Genomic DNA, 10,546 nt, shown 5'->3' with positions numbered 1-10,546 from the left:
ACTGAGTGCTCGAGGGCTGCAGTGGAATAGAAGAGAAGAGAATTGATTTTCTCTAGAAGTAGTTACAGCCTCTCATTTTATTACAACTAAGGAGTGAAGTCGGCCAAGAGGCTGAGATCAGATATACAATGTACAATAAAAGTGTCCGCAGAGGAGTTAATAACATAAAAGCAGGACTTAATGCACAGATATAAAAAATCTAATTGTTTATAACTTGTGGAAACATTTTGACTGGGCTTGTTCTTGCCCAGCATAAATTTGGTTTTGCAAATGATCATCGCATCCGGAGTTGATTCTAAACCTTGTGGCACAGTTCAAAGACAAGAAACGCATCCAATCAGGGCAGCCTTGGAAGCCGCTCTCCCCGCCTAGATTAGTTTTATTGAACAGATGGCGTTTCAATTTTGAACTTTTGCACTGGTGCAAAAAAAAGCTTGGAGAGTCAGGCTGTTTTTCTCACATCACTGACAGAAGCTGCGCATCAGATGAAGGGGATGTGTGAAATAGCATTCCCAAGCATTTCTGTCTCCATGCTCAGGACACAAACACTGCGATACAGACACAGTGCGGAGGCCGAACCATGCTGCTCCACCAGATGTTAAGACAAAAAATATCAAGGAAATGAGCATGAGCTCCCAAGAAATGTAAAGTTCGTACAATAATACAAATGTGTGTAAAATGTAACTTTGTGGGACAAATTGTGGGCGTCCTGTCATATCAAAAGCAAAATACCAGTCAGTACCAGTTATTCAATGTCCCTCCATCACCATCCGCTCCTATTGCCCCACATTAGCAGCAGCGTGTTCTCAATTTCCCCCCAGTAGCATTGCTAGTGCTGGCAGCCAGCTCGCCCACGCCGGCACGAGTCGAGAGGACAACTGGAGAAAGATCACAGTTCAGGCTCAGTCAGACGGAAAATATGGAAATCAGGCGGTGGACGGATGGGCCGCTGTGTGCTCGCCCTGTTTCAGCAAGCTGCCACAGTTTGACTGACAAACTGACTTTTCGAGGGGCCTGTGCCCATTCCAGTCAGAGTTTATTGAAGGTGATTTTGATCTCCTCCATGAGGCCACAGCAGTGCTGCTGCCATCTGTCACCTTGATTGCATGGCGGCCTCTCTGGGGGGAGCGCCATGGCTCCTGATCGTTTACAGATTGCGCTGCTTTCGCCTCCATAAGGGCCACATGCACAGGGCCAGATGGTGAGCATACACGCTTATTATGAGTCTTTATCTCTGTGCAGGAAGGAGTGGAACCATTAGGCCTCCCTCAGGATCTCCACTCCTCTCTGCAGCCATGCTGTTCCTCTACAAATACAGTCTTCTTCAGTTGTCACTGGCCTTTATGACACACACACACACACACACACACACACACACACACACACACACACACACACACACACACACACACACACACACACACACACACACACACACACACACACACACACACACACACACACACACACACACATACACACACACACACGCAGGCATGCATGCAGGAGCACTTGTCAAATAATAAAAAAACAAACAGATCTCAGCGGATGTGATACCTTGTGTTAATACATTTGCACACAAACACACACACACGTGCACACAACAGCACCCGCTTCCACCACTGATTTCGTTGTCTCTGTGAAACGCGGTCACGTGACGGCCGGTGTAATTTCATTCACCACATCTGGGACAACGGACTAACTCTGTCAGTGTCGCACCTTCTCCTAACATGCAGACTCACAATACAGGCTGTGTGGCGACAAAGGCCAGTTGGTCAACGCTAATAAAGAGCCACCGGAGTGTATGTGTGTGTCTGTGGGGTGGGGGGGGGATGTCATGATAACATCATCAGAGCGCCGCGTTGTGCAACAGAGTCTGCAAGCGCAAACGTCCATTCATGCATGAGTCTGATTCAAACAGATTCAGCCTGGTATGAGACATTGGCAGGAGGCTGTTGTCCCTATGCCTGACATATGTACCGTATGACCAGGAGGGTGAGGAGTGTGTTCAGGATTAAAAACTGACATGTGTAACGTCACTCCGCATTTGTCATGCTCCTGCAGAACGCCGGAGTTCATCCGCGCCGACGCCGCGCCGCTGTTTGCTAAACTGCGTGCTTTTATCGCAGGGCGAAATGGAACTCGTAATTATTCGGGCGTTTACGGTGTAATGCCTTAATGAGCGCTCGCTAAGCTCTTGATGAGAGGTAATATCCCACTTGATCGGAGATTAACAAAGAGCATTTCTGTGCACACTTTAATGCAAAAGGCTTAACCGCTTGAAGCACGGCTTCATTTCTCTCAATTACATCTAATCTAATGTTTGGATTCCCTCAGCTGAGATGCACTATTCAAGCGCATAGCTGACCTAATGAGAGAGGAAACACTAGCTTGCATAAATAATCTCTCCAAACCTTCACTGTAGCATATCCAATGGAGCAAATTACCACGCTTTGTTTGCACAGCGACTAGACATCAGCTAAATCACTGCTTGTTTGTTAAAGGCGAGCGCCGACGCCAGGGGAACGCTCAGCCGCGCACTTCATTGTCCTCTGCTGTCCCTGATTCTCTGTCCCGGGGCCGTGCGGCAAATGTGCTGCACTTTTAGGGCAACAGCCGGCTATCTGCGAGGGCGAGCCCCCGCGTCAGTCTCCAGCACGGCGCACGGAGTGACATACTGTACGCCAGCCTGTGGTCGCGTTTACGCTTGGGGCAGCGCGGAGACACAGGCTGCAGCATCAGTATGGTCAGACCTCGCCATGGCAACCTGAGCATCCGCCGCGAATACGGGCTTAAATATGTGCATCGACCAACGGCATCCGTCCGGATTAAACGAACATCATTAGTATCAGATCACTTGAACGTCTGACCTTTATGTGATACTTGTTGTGACCACGGTGTCAGTGATAAATGCAAAAATAACTGTTCGCGGAAAGAAGGTCACCGGGGCCCTCGGGGCACGGCCTGCGCCGAGCAACACCTGAACTGGACCCAACTGCAGGTCGGTGGGGTGTGATGGAAAGCGCCGCGAGCACCGAGCCCTCGCCGGCCTGTCGCAGACTGAAAGTGTCACCCAGGAAACAGCAGTTAAATTAACCTCGGTGGGCTCCACGCAAACACAGCCCGCAGCCTGCCAGCACAGTCCCACCGAGCACTTCCGTCCTGGTAAATACTTGTGGGATGATACACGGGGAGTAGCTCCATCGTGGTCACTCTTCACTGTCCCATTACCTGCAGTGTGTTTGATAAGATATGGCTAAAATAGGCTTTGATCTACAACTTTACAGCTACAGCGTCAACTTCCACATAAGGGATCGAATTCAAAACATCAGGATTGGCAGAAATAATAATTAATACTAATCACAAATGTCCGACATCACATCCCTCACAATGCACCAACTCTCTGTTCTATCCAGGATTTGATGACCAAGCCTCCATATAATTGAAGCGGCTATGCTGGACCCCACTGGAGACATACCATCAGAGCACACCAGAGCTGAGTTACTAAGAAGAAGCTTCCTCTTGTTTGCCTTGGAATTAGCTCTGAGAGCGCGTACGCACACACACACCAGTTTCGGCACACACAGACACTCTCTCTCAGCCTTTTTCACCCTTCTGCATCAATCTGTTCCCAAGCTGTTGCCACATTTTGGTGAATTTCCCAGGCTTATTCCTTGGCACAAGTGGATACTGGGGCTGATTACTTTAGCATGAACCCATCAAGTCTGCCCAGTGCCTGCAAAGTGTGCACACGCAAATGAAAACAGCTACTATTCTCTCTCTCTCTCTCTCTCTCTCTTTGTGCGGCTGCACAGAAGTGCTGCGCACGCAAAGATATGAGATATCATCGTTTGTTTGGTACATGTGGGGAAAAAAATACCCCGCGACCCCGTCTCCAGATGCAGCGCAGCGTCCGCATCGCTCTCGAGTAAGAAACATCCACCAGCAACAAATCCAAACCTCATTAAAGAATATAAATTCAAAATCTATTCTGGCACTCAATCCAGTGCAGATTTTCTCCCTCTTTCTGTCTCATAAATTACAGTTCTGGTGCACTGTGCAAATATTATCAAGCTGTAAGACAGCTGTGCCCCATTAAAATGTGTTATGGTTGCTGATTTCCAACAGCACGTGGTCATCATGCCAAATCTACAGCCCGTAATTAGCGGAGATGAAATGTTTAATTGTGCCTTAATTTTGATAAAATTTATCTGTCACCCATCCTATAATCAAGCATTACGCTCACAAATCAACGTCAGCGGCCTCAGGCAGCGAGACGTCCACTAACCTGACGGACGCGCCGCCGGCCGCTCGCAGTTCAGGGACCGCGGCGGACGTGAGGCGAGCGCGATACGTAGGCAAAATGTCCAAACTCAATTAACTGCACAACCACGTCTGTGCGTACAGTTCGTCTCCCCGTGAGCGGACGAGTGAGGACGACGGGAGGAGAGCCTCCTCCGGCAGATGGAGGCGGGAGTGGGAGAAGGTCGAGATGGGAGAGACACAAAGCCTCCCTTCGCCGACTGGGAGAGAGTGTGGAATTTCTCAGGGTGCTAAAGTGGGAAGTCCTGCCAAGGCACGGCACAGGCAGGCTGAGTGGGGCCGCGCGCCGCCTTCCTGTGGGACGCCCGGGCTCGAGATGAGCCAGTCGAGGACCACTTACCGACTCTGACTGCACCAGCGAGTGGGGCTGATGGGTAACGGTAGCGTTACAGATTCATCCGCAGACGATGGGCTAAATGTTAAACTGCTCAACCAAGGAAGCCCTTTTTATTCTGCTTGAGCTTGGTTAATTATTGTGCATCGCTGTGTGAGCGCCTGCTTCACACTCATGTTTAAATGGGCTCTTTTTTATCATTAAACTGCAATTAATGACTTTTCAAAGTAAAATATTATAGAAAAATATGTGAAGGCAGACCAGATTTGAAACAAAGCATGTTTGTGAAATGGGGTAAGGAGAAGCCTTTTGCATATTTATGACTAATGTTGTCCCTGAGAGAGGCCGCCTCTCCCGGGGGGGCATTATGGGTGATTATTGTCATCTCGGTGAAGCCAGTTATTCACCAACATGCGCGGCATAAAACACATCATTACAAAAGGGCCGCGACAGGAAATGAGACGCGGGGCAGGGCTCCAGGAGCAGCCCTTCCTAATCACAATGGCCAACTGTCACCCTCCGCATACATTCAGCTGCCACAGCCTTAAGCGGCAGCGTGGAAGGATTTCACTGCAAACTTTTAAGTGGATCTGCAGTGGTAGGACATCCTGCATAACATGTGGCACCCATGATAATTACGGCAGAATTAACACAGGCGGGTTTATGGCCCTTCTGCCGCCTGGAGACGGCTGCCAGATAGACACAGGCCTAGTGTTTGAGCAGGATACTTGGGTCCAGACGCCCACCCGTCTCTAACACTTCTCACTACCAACAACTGTTCTGGAGGAGAGAACCACTTTCAGCAGAGCTGCCTGTCACAAACCCTCTCATCCTTACAGCACAGCCTGAATAAATTGAGGACATTTCTAGGAAACTGGCAAATTCTAAACGGTGAGCGGCCAAATGAATATTGTTAGTGCTAGACTTATAGTCTATATTTCAACTCAGCATTAAAGCGTAAAGGGAGGATGAGCCAATCCTGTTTAGTGTGTTGTCACGATGCCAAATTATGTCAAGTGCTACAGAGAGAAAATGTTACTACTGTATATATAAAATGTTTGATCATTTGTATTGAGAGGTTTTCAGTTAATGAAGAAACAATACAGGAGCAGCTTCAGTGACAGGATGAACTGAGCTCATATTGTTAGGTTCACATATTTTTGGTGACTGAACTTGATAGCAGCCCCTTCAAAGCCTTTGTGTCCCTATGAAGCACCACTACAAGGGAGTTGAGATCAATAAAGAAGAGCCAGTCACACTCTTGTCCTTGATTTTTGGGGGGTTTGTTCTCGGATAAAAGACGAACATTTGCGATTTGCATTTTAAAAACGCCTGATCAAAAACAATTACCCTCCTCCTTGTGTCTTTTCTAAATCAGATTACAGGCCTTGGTGAGCACCGGCTTCTTGTGGCCTTGTTGCTCCGACAATATTTGAAGTTTCCTGCAGTAACTTCATTAGGCGTATTTTGTCCAGAATTAGTGGAGCGTGCTGAAAATTGCTAATGACAGATGTTTCTCCACACTGTCACACTCCTTGTATCATTTGATTTGGAAAGCAACATACGGTGTTCTGCTCCATCAGTATGTCACAGACTGTCTGCAAACAGCTGGTCATAACTCAGTTCAGTGAAAACCATTACTTTCCAATGAAGTGCTGGACACGTTCCAAATTGGGTTTTGGCATGGCCTCAGCTGCACCCGCCATGCAGTGCAGCCCGGTGCTGCAGGTACGCGTGGAGGAGCAGGGGAGGGGTGAGGGGAGCAGGTGAAGAGGTCCTCGGTCTCTCTGTCTCGCCGCTCCCCTACTGGGCCGAGCGCTCTGATGGTGGACGTGTACCGGGAGAGCGGGCACAATGAACAAACATGGAGGAAACAAATACGGCACCCACACCTGTTAGAATGACACCTCTCGTGTGGTCCAAAATGGGGTGGCGGAGCCGCGTTGGCAGGTCCTGTTCCAGGAATAAGAAGCCACCGTGCAGGTCGCAGCCTCCATTTGTAGTAGCGTTGGAAGTAAAGCATAATGCATCCCACAGTACAGTACGCGGGCCCGATAACCAGTTCCCCCTTGCTGTAATTAAAAGGTAAAGATTCTGGGTGTTCAACTACAAAGCTCTGGCCAGAAAGGCAGCGCTGTGTGCCAGGAAATCTCACAGCTCAGCTGCTGCTCGCATGCAACAGAAGTGTCATCGACACCTCGCTCCGTCTCTAAAGATAAGGCAGTAATGACGTTCTGTATTCCTGGGCCTGTCAAGTCTGGGTGTTAGTCACTATTTAGTCCGATGGGGAAAGATCTCAGAATGCTGTATTATGCGAAGGCCCAAAGGAAACTAGACAAAGGATGTTGTCGCTCATGCTCACAATAACAACAAGACACATGAGTGGAGAATTTGTTACGTTAAGCATCACTATCATTGGACCTAATGATGGTTAAATGGTTAAACAGCAGCTCACCTACAGATAACAGCATGAAGCAACCCCACTGCATTGATTATGGGACCTCTGACAATATCTCCTGCTTTTACTGTATGTCTGCACTAACTGTGTCACCGCGTAACCGTTCAGTAGCAAAAACCGACAGTACAGAACCGAATTGCATTAACGAAGACAAATGTGTGAAGTCGGTTGTATGAACGTGGCCTTCATAGTTCCCTTTGGACGGTCCCTGTGCGGCGGAGGCCTGTTCTCTCAATCACTGTAATAAGGCTGATCCCAGTCAGAGCGCTGACAGCTCGGCCCGTCCTGGCGCCGCTCAGCACGCGAGGAGACAAAGCGGCCGCGCTAACAAACACAGATCTGCAGTTGTTCCTGAACGCACCATTAACCGCGCGCAAGCACTTCATTTAGTTGGGCCTCTGGTAAAGTGAAGACTGAATACGACTATGAGCAGAAGTATCCCTCACAAGTGAATTCTAACCTTTACTGCACCTGAATATGCCATAAATTCATTATATTTTCAGCACTGATGTGATGGAGCAGTGTTGGTTCCCTGATAAAACACGGGATGTACATCAGCGCTATCTCATTATCTGTCGTCAGACCAGAAGCAGCAAGGTGGAAGTGTCTTTAAGGAACATCGTTCCATTCGGCTGCTCAGACGTCTCCCACGTGGAGCGACCCCTCCATTTTCTGCGGAGTGCAGTAATGTGCTTAGCTGCGGCTGAGGTGAAAAATGAAGCATCATTTGCGTTTCCACAGTCGCCTAAACACTGAGCACACCGTCCACTGAGCGCGCCCCCCCCCCCTGCTTTTAATGGGATGTTGTTTACTTGAACTGTACCAAGACGTATCTAATTGAGCTATTCTTGGCTTTACAGGCGCTAATGCAAAACCGATGGCACTGAAGATGCTATAATAACCAATTACCTATAATAAATGAGATATTTTACAATTTTAATACGCCAATCCAAGTCTCACACTCCCTGACCCAAAACTGACAATTGTGTTAATTAGATCTGATGAGGTTAGTTGACACAAATTTATGTTTAACCACATTTAAATGAAAGGAAGAAGACATTGGCCTCAGAGTCATCGACTCAATCAACACTAATGACTCTAATGGTTTTTTACTAATGCTTATCACACGTTTAATTAAAGTTCATAGAAGTTCGAGCAGCAGGACTGTATGGACATGCTCTCCCCTGTCTTTACATTCATATGCCATGAGAAGTACAGTAAGTAACGAATGGTGCATTCGCTCAGTCACTTCCTTCTCGTTTCTCTGTCCTGACCTTCACATCGCCTCTGCTGCTGTCTTTCATGTGCAGCATCCCTCCGTGCCCCGAGATCCTCAGCAGAACAAAACAAAAGAAACAAAAAGCAGTTGCGTTTATCTGTGTAATTGGCCTCAGCCTCTAAGTGGGTAATGTGCTTATTACTGCATTCTTTCCTTCATTTCTTCCTGTCCAGCGCTCCCTCGTTTCTCCCCATCGCGCCTTGTTTTTTTCCAAAACTGTTGAGCTGGTGAGTTCAATGCGGAGGCACGTGTGCACTCTGGAAAGGTAATCTAGAAGCCAGTCGAGCCATGACAAATAGGGACAGCTGGCCTAATTGAATCATTTGAGCTAAGACAGCTCAACTTGGTTATCCTTCTGCAGCCCACACTGATATCAGCGTGGGAATCATTAGCCATGAAATCATGTCTGCTCCCTCTGACTGCATCTTTCATGACGTGACAGCCAGCGCTGCCTGTCCCTTTCAGGCCTATCATAAACAGAGGTGGAGGCAACTCGGCCTGAGTGGGGCGGCTTTGTGTTTCAACGCTCTATCATCACTATATCATCAAAAGCTGTGTGCGTTAAGACACGTGCAGGAGGTTCATTGTTCATTCATGTTCATTTTCCCCCCAAGACCATTTGCCAATAATGCAAATAAGGTAAGCTGCACGAATTAGAGGGTTCTTGGTGGAGGAAGAGAGGGCTGCCACATGCGTTCCAATGCCTCCTGCTTGTTTCCTGTGATTCCTCTCTGCAGGACTCCTCCTTGATACCAGGCGATGCCACCGACATCAACAGAGCCGACAGGAAAGGAGCAATCTGGGAGACAGACGTGGGATTAGGAATGATATGGGCTCAGTAAATTTAATTGTATTAAGTTTTTTTTGTTTGTTAAAGAGATAAAATATTCCCAAATGTCCTTCAGGATGAGTGTCTTATTCTTATATGTATGCATAGAGTCGTGATGCAGACCACGAGCTCAGCGAATGGTCATGGTCTCTAGTAATGGACATTCATTCTAGAGAGGGGATGCCTGGCTTAATGGAGCTCAGACTGGAGATACTGTGCAATGTTCAGGCCCATTTCCTTTTGACTCACATTCCACTGAGGTGGCATGACCCCAATGAGACGCCTGCTTCTCCCAGGTGGCAGTGAGCAATGCTCCGCCGTAGTGAGGGGGGCAGGGGAGCGAGGAGACCCTTCTTAACCGGTGGGCCGGGCTGGAAAAACAGACGCCCACACATCTCCCGCGCACACATACACTCGGCTGCACCCTTCACACCCCGGGGGGTTCCGGACTACATTCAAGTAAATTTTGGATGGAGCAGTTATTGAGGGTTAAGGAGTGACAGGTCCATTCCAGGTTTCAACAGGCGCACAGAGGAGAAGTGGGCCGACAATCGTCTGGAATTACCGCTGGGGTTGAGGCAGCGTGTCCGCCCGCCTCCCTCTCTCTCCCCCGGGGCGTTTTAGACAGGCGCGCTGCCTCTCCCTGGATGTTTACACATCATTAAGGTGCCCCTGTCTCATCGCCGCGCTGTCCTTTAAAGAACAAGGCTGCGGTTCAGGAGTGGAGGAGAAGACAGTTCCTGGTGGAGCGCGATTGCAGAAGGAGCCTCGCTCCACATGCAGTGAACTCAACAAGGCAAACAAACTTCATCATCACAAACCTCATAATTCTACAAGCAAAAGTTGTGTATGTATTTTTTTCCCGTTGCATTAATCATCAACTCTTTTCCAATCTGCACATTAGACTAAGTGCACAATTATTAACCAAAGATAAGCAATCAGTGATGGTTTGCATGCACTCATCATCAGCAGAGCTTTAAATGGAACTTTACAAATCTGACTTCTGAAAGAAAAAAACAGGAGCAGGAAAGTCTGGTGTGTGGCAGACACGTTAGACAACACTGGTAATGAAGCATTGGCAGAAAGTGATAATTATTTTAATTAATGATAATGGTTTTAATGATTCAACATTTTGGCTAATTGATTATGATTGATTGCACATTACTAAACAAGGAAAGTGAATCAGGGAGGTAATCACGGAGATGACAGAACAGGTCAACACTACAGCATGACGGAACATACACTACACATGCTAATCAGACCCGGAGAGAGAGGCAAGCAGATGGAGGGAGGGGTCGAGGGACGGAGTGGAACCAGCGGGCA

Source organism: Betta splendens, chromosome 4, assembly GCF_900634795.4.
Source record: "Betta splendens chromosome 4, fBetSpl5.4, whole genome shotgun sequence".
In the NCBI taxonomy this organism is placed as follows: domain Eukaryota; kingdom Metazoa; phylum Chordata; class Actinopteri; order Anabantiformes; family Osphronemidae; genus Betta; species Betta splendens.
The sequence above is the reverse complement of the archived record's forward strand: the minus strand, read 5'-3'. Positions refer to the sequence as shown.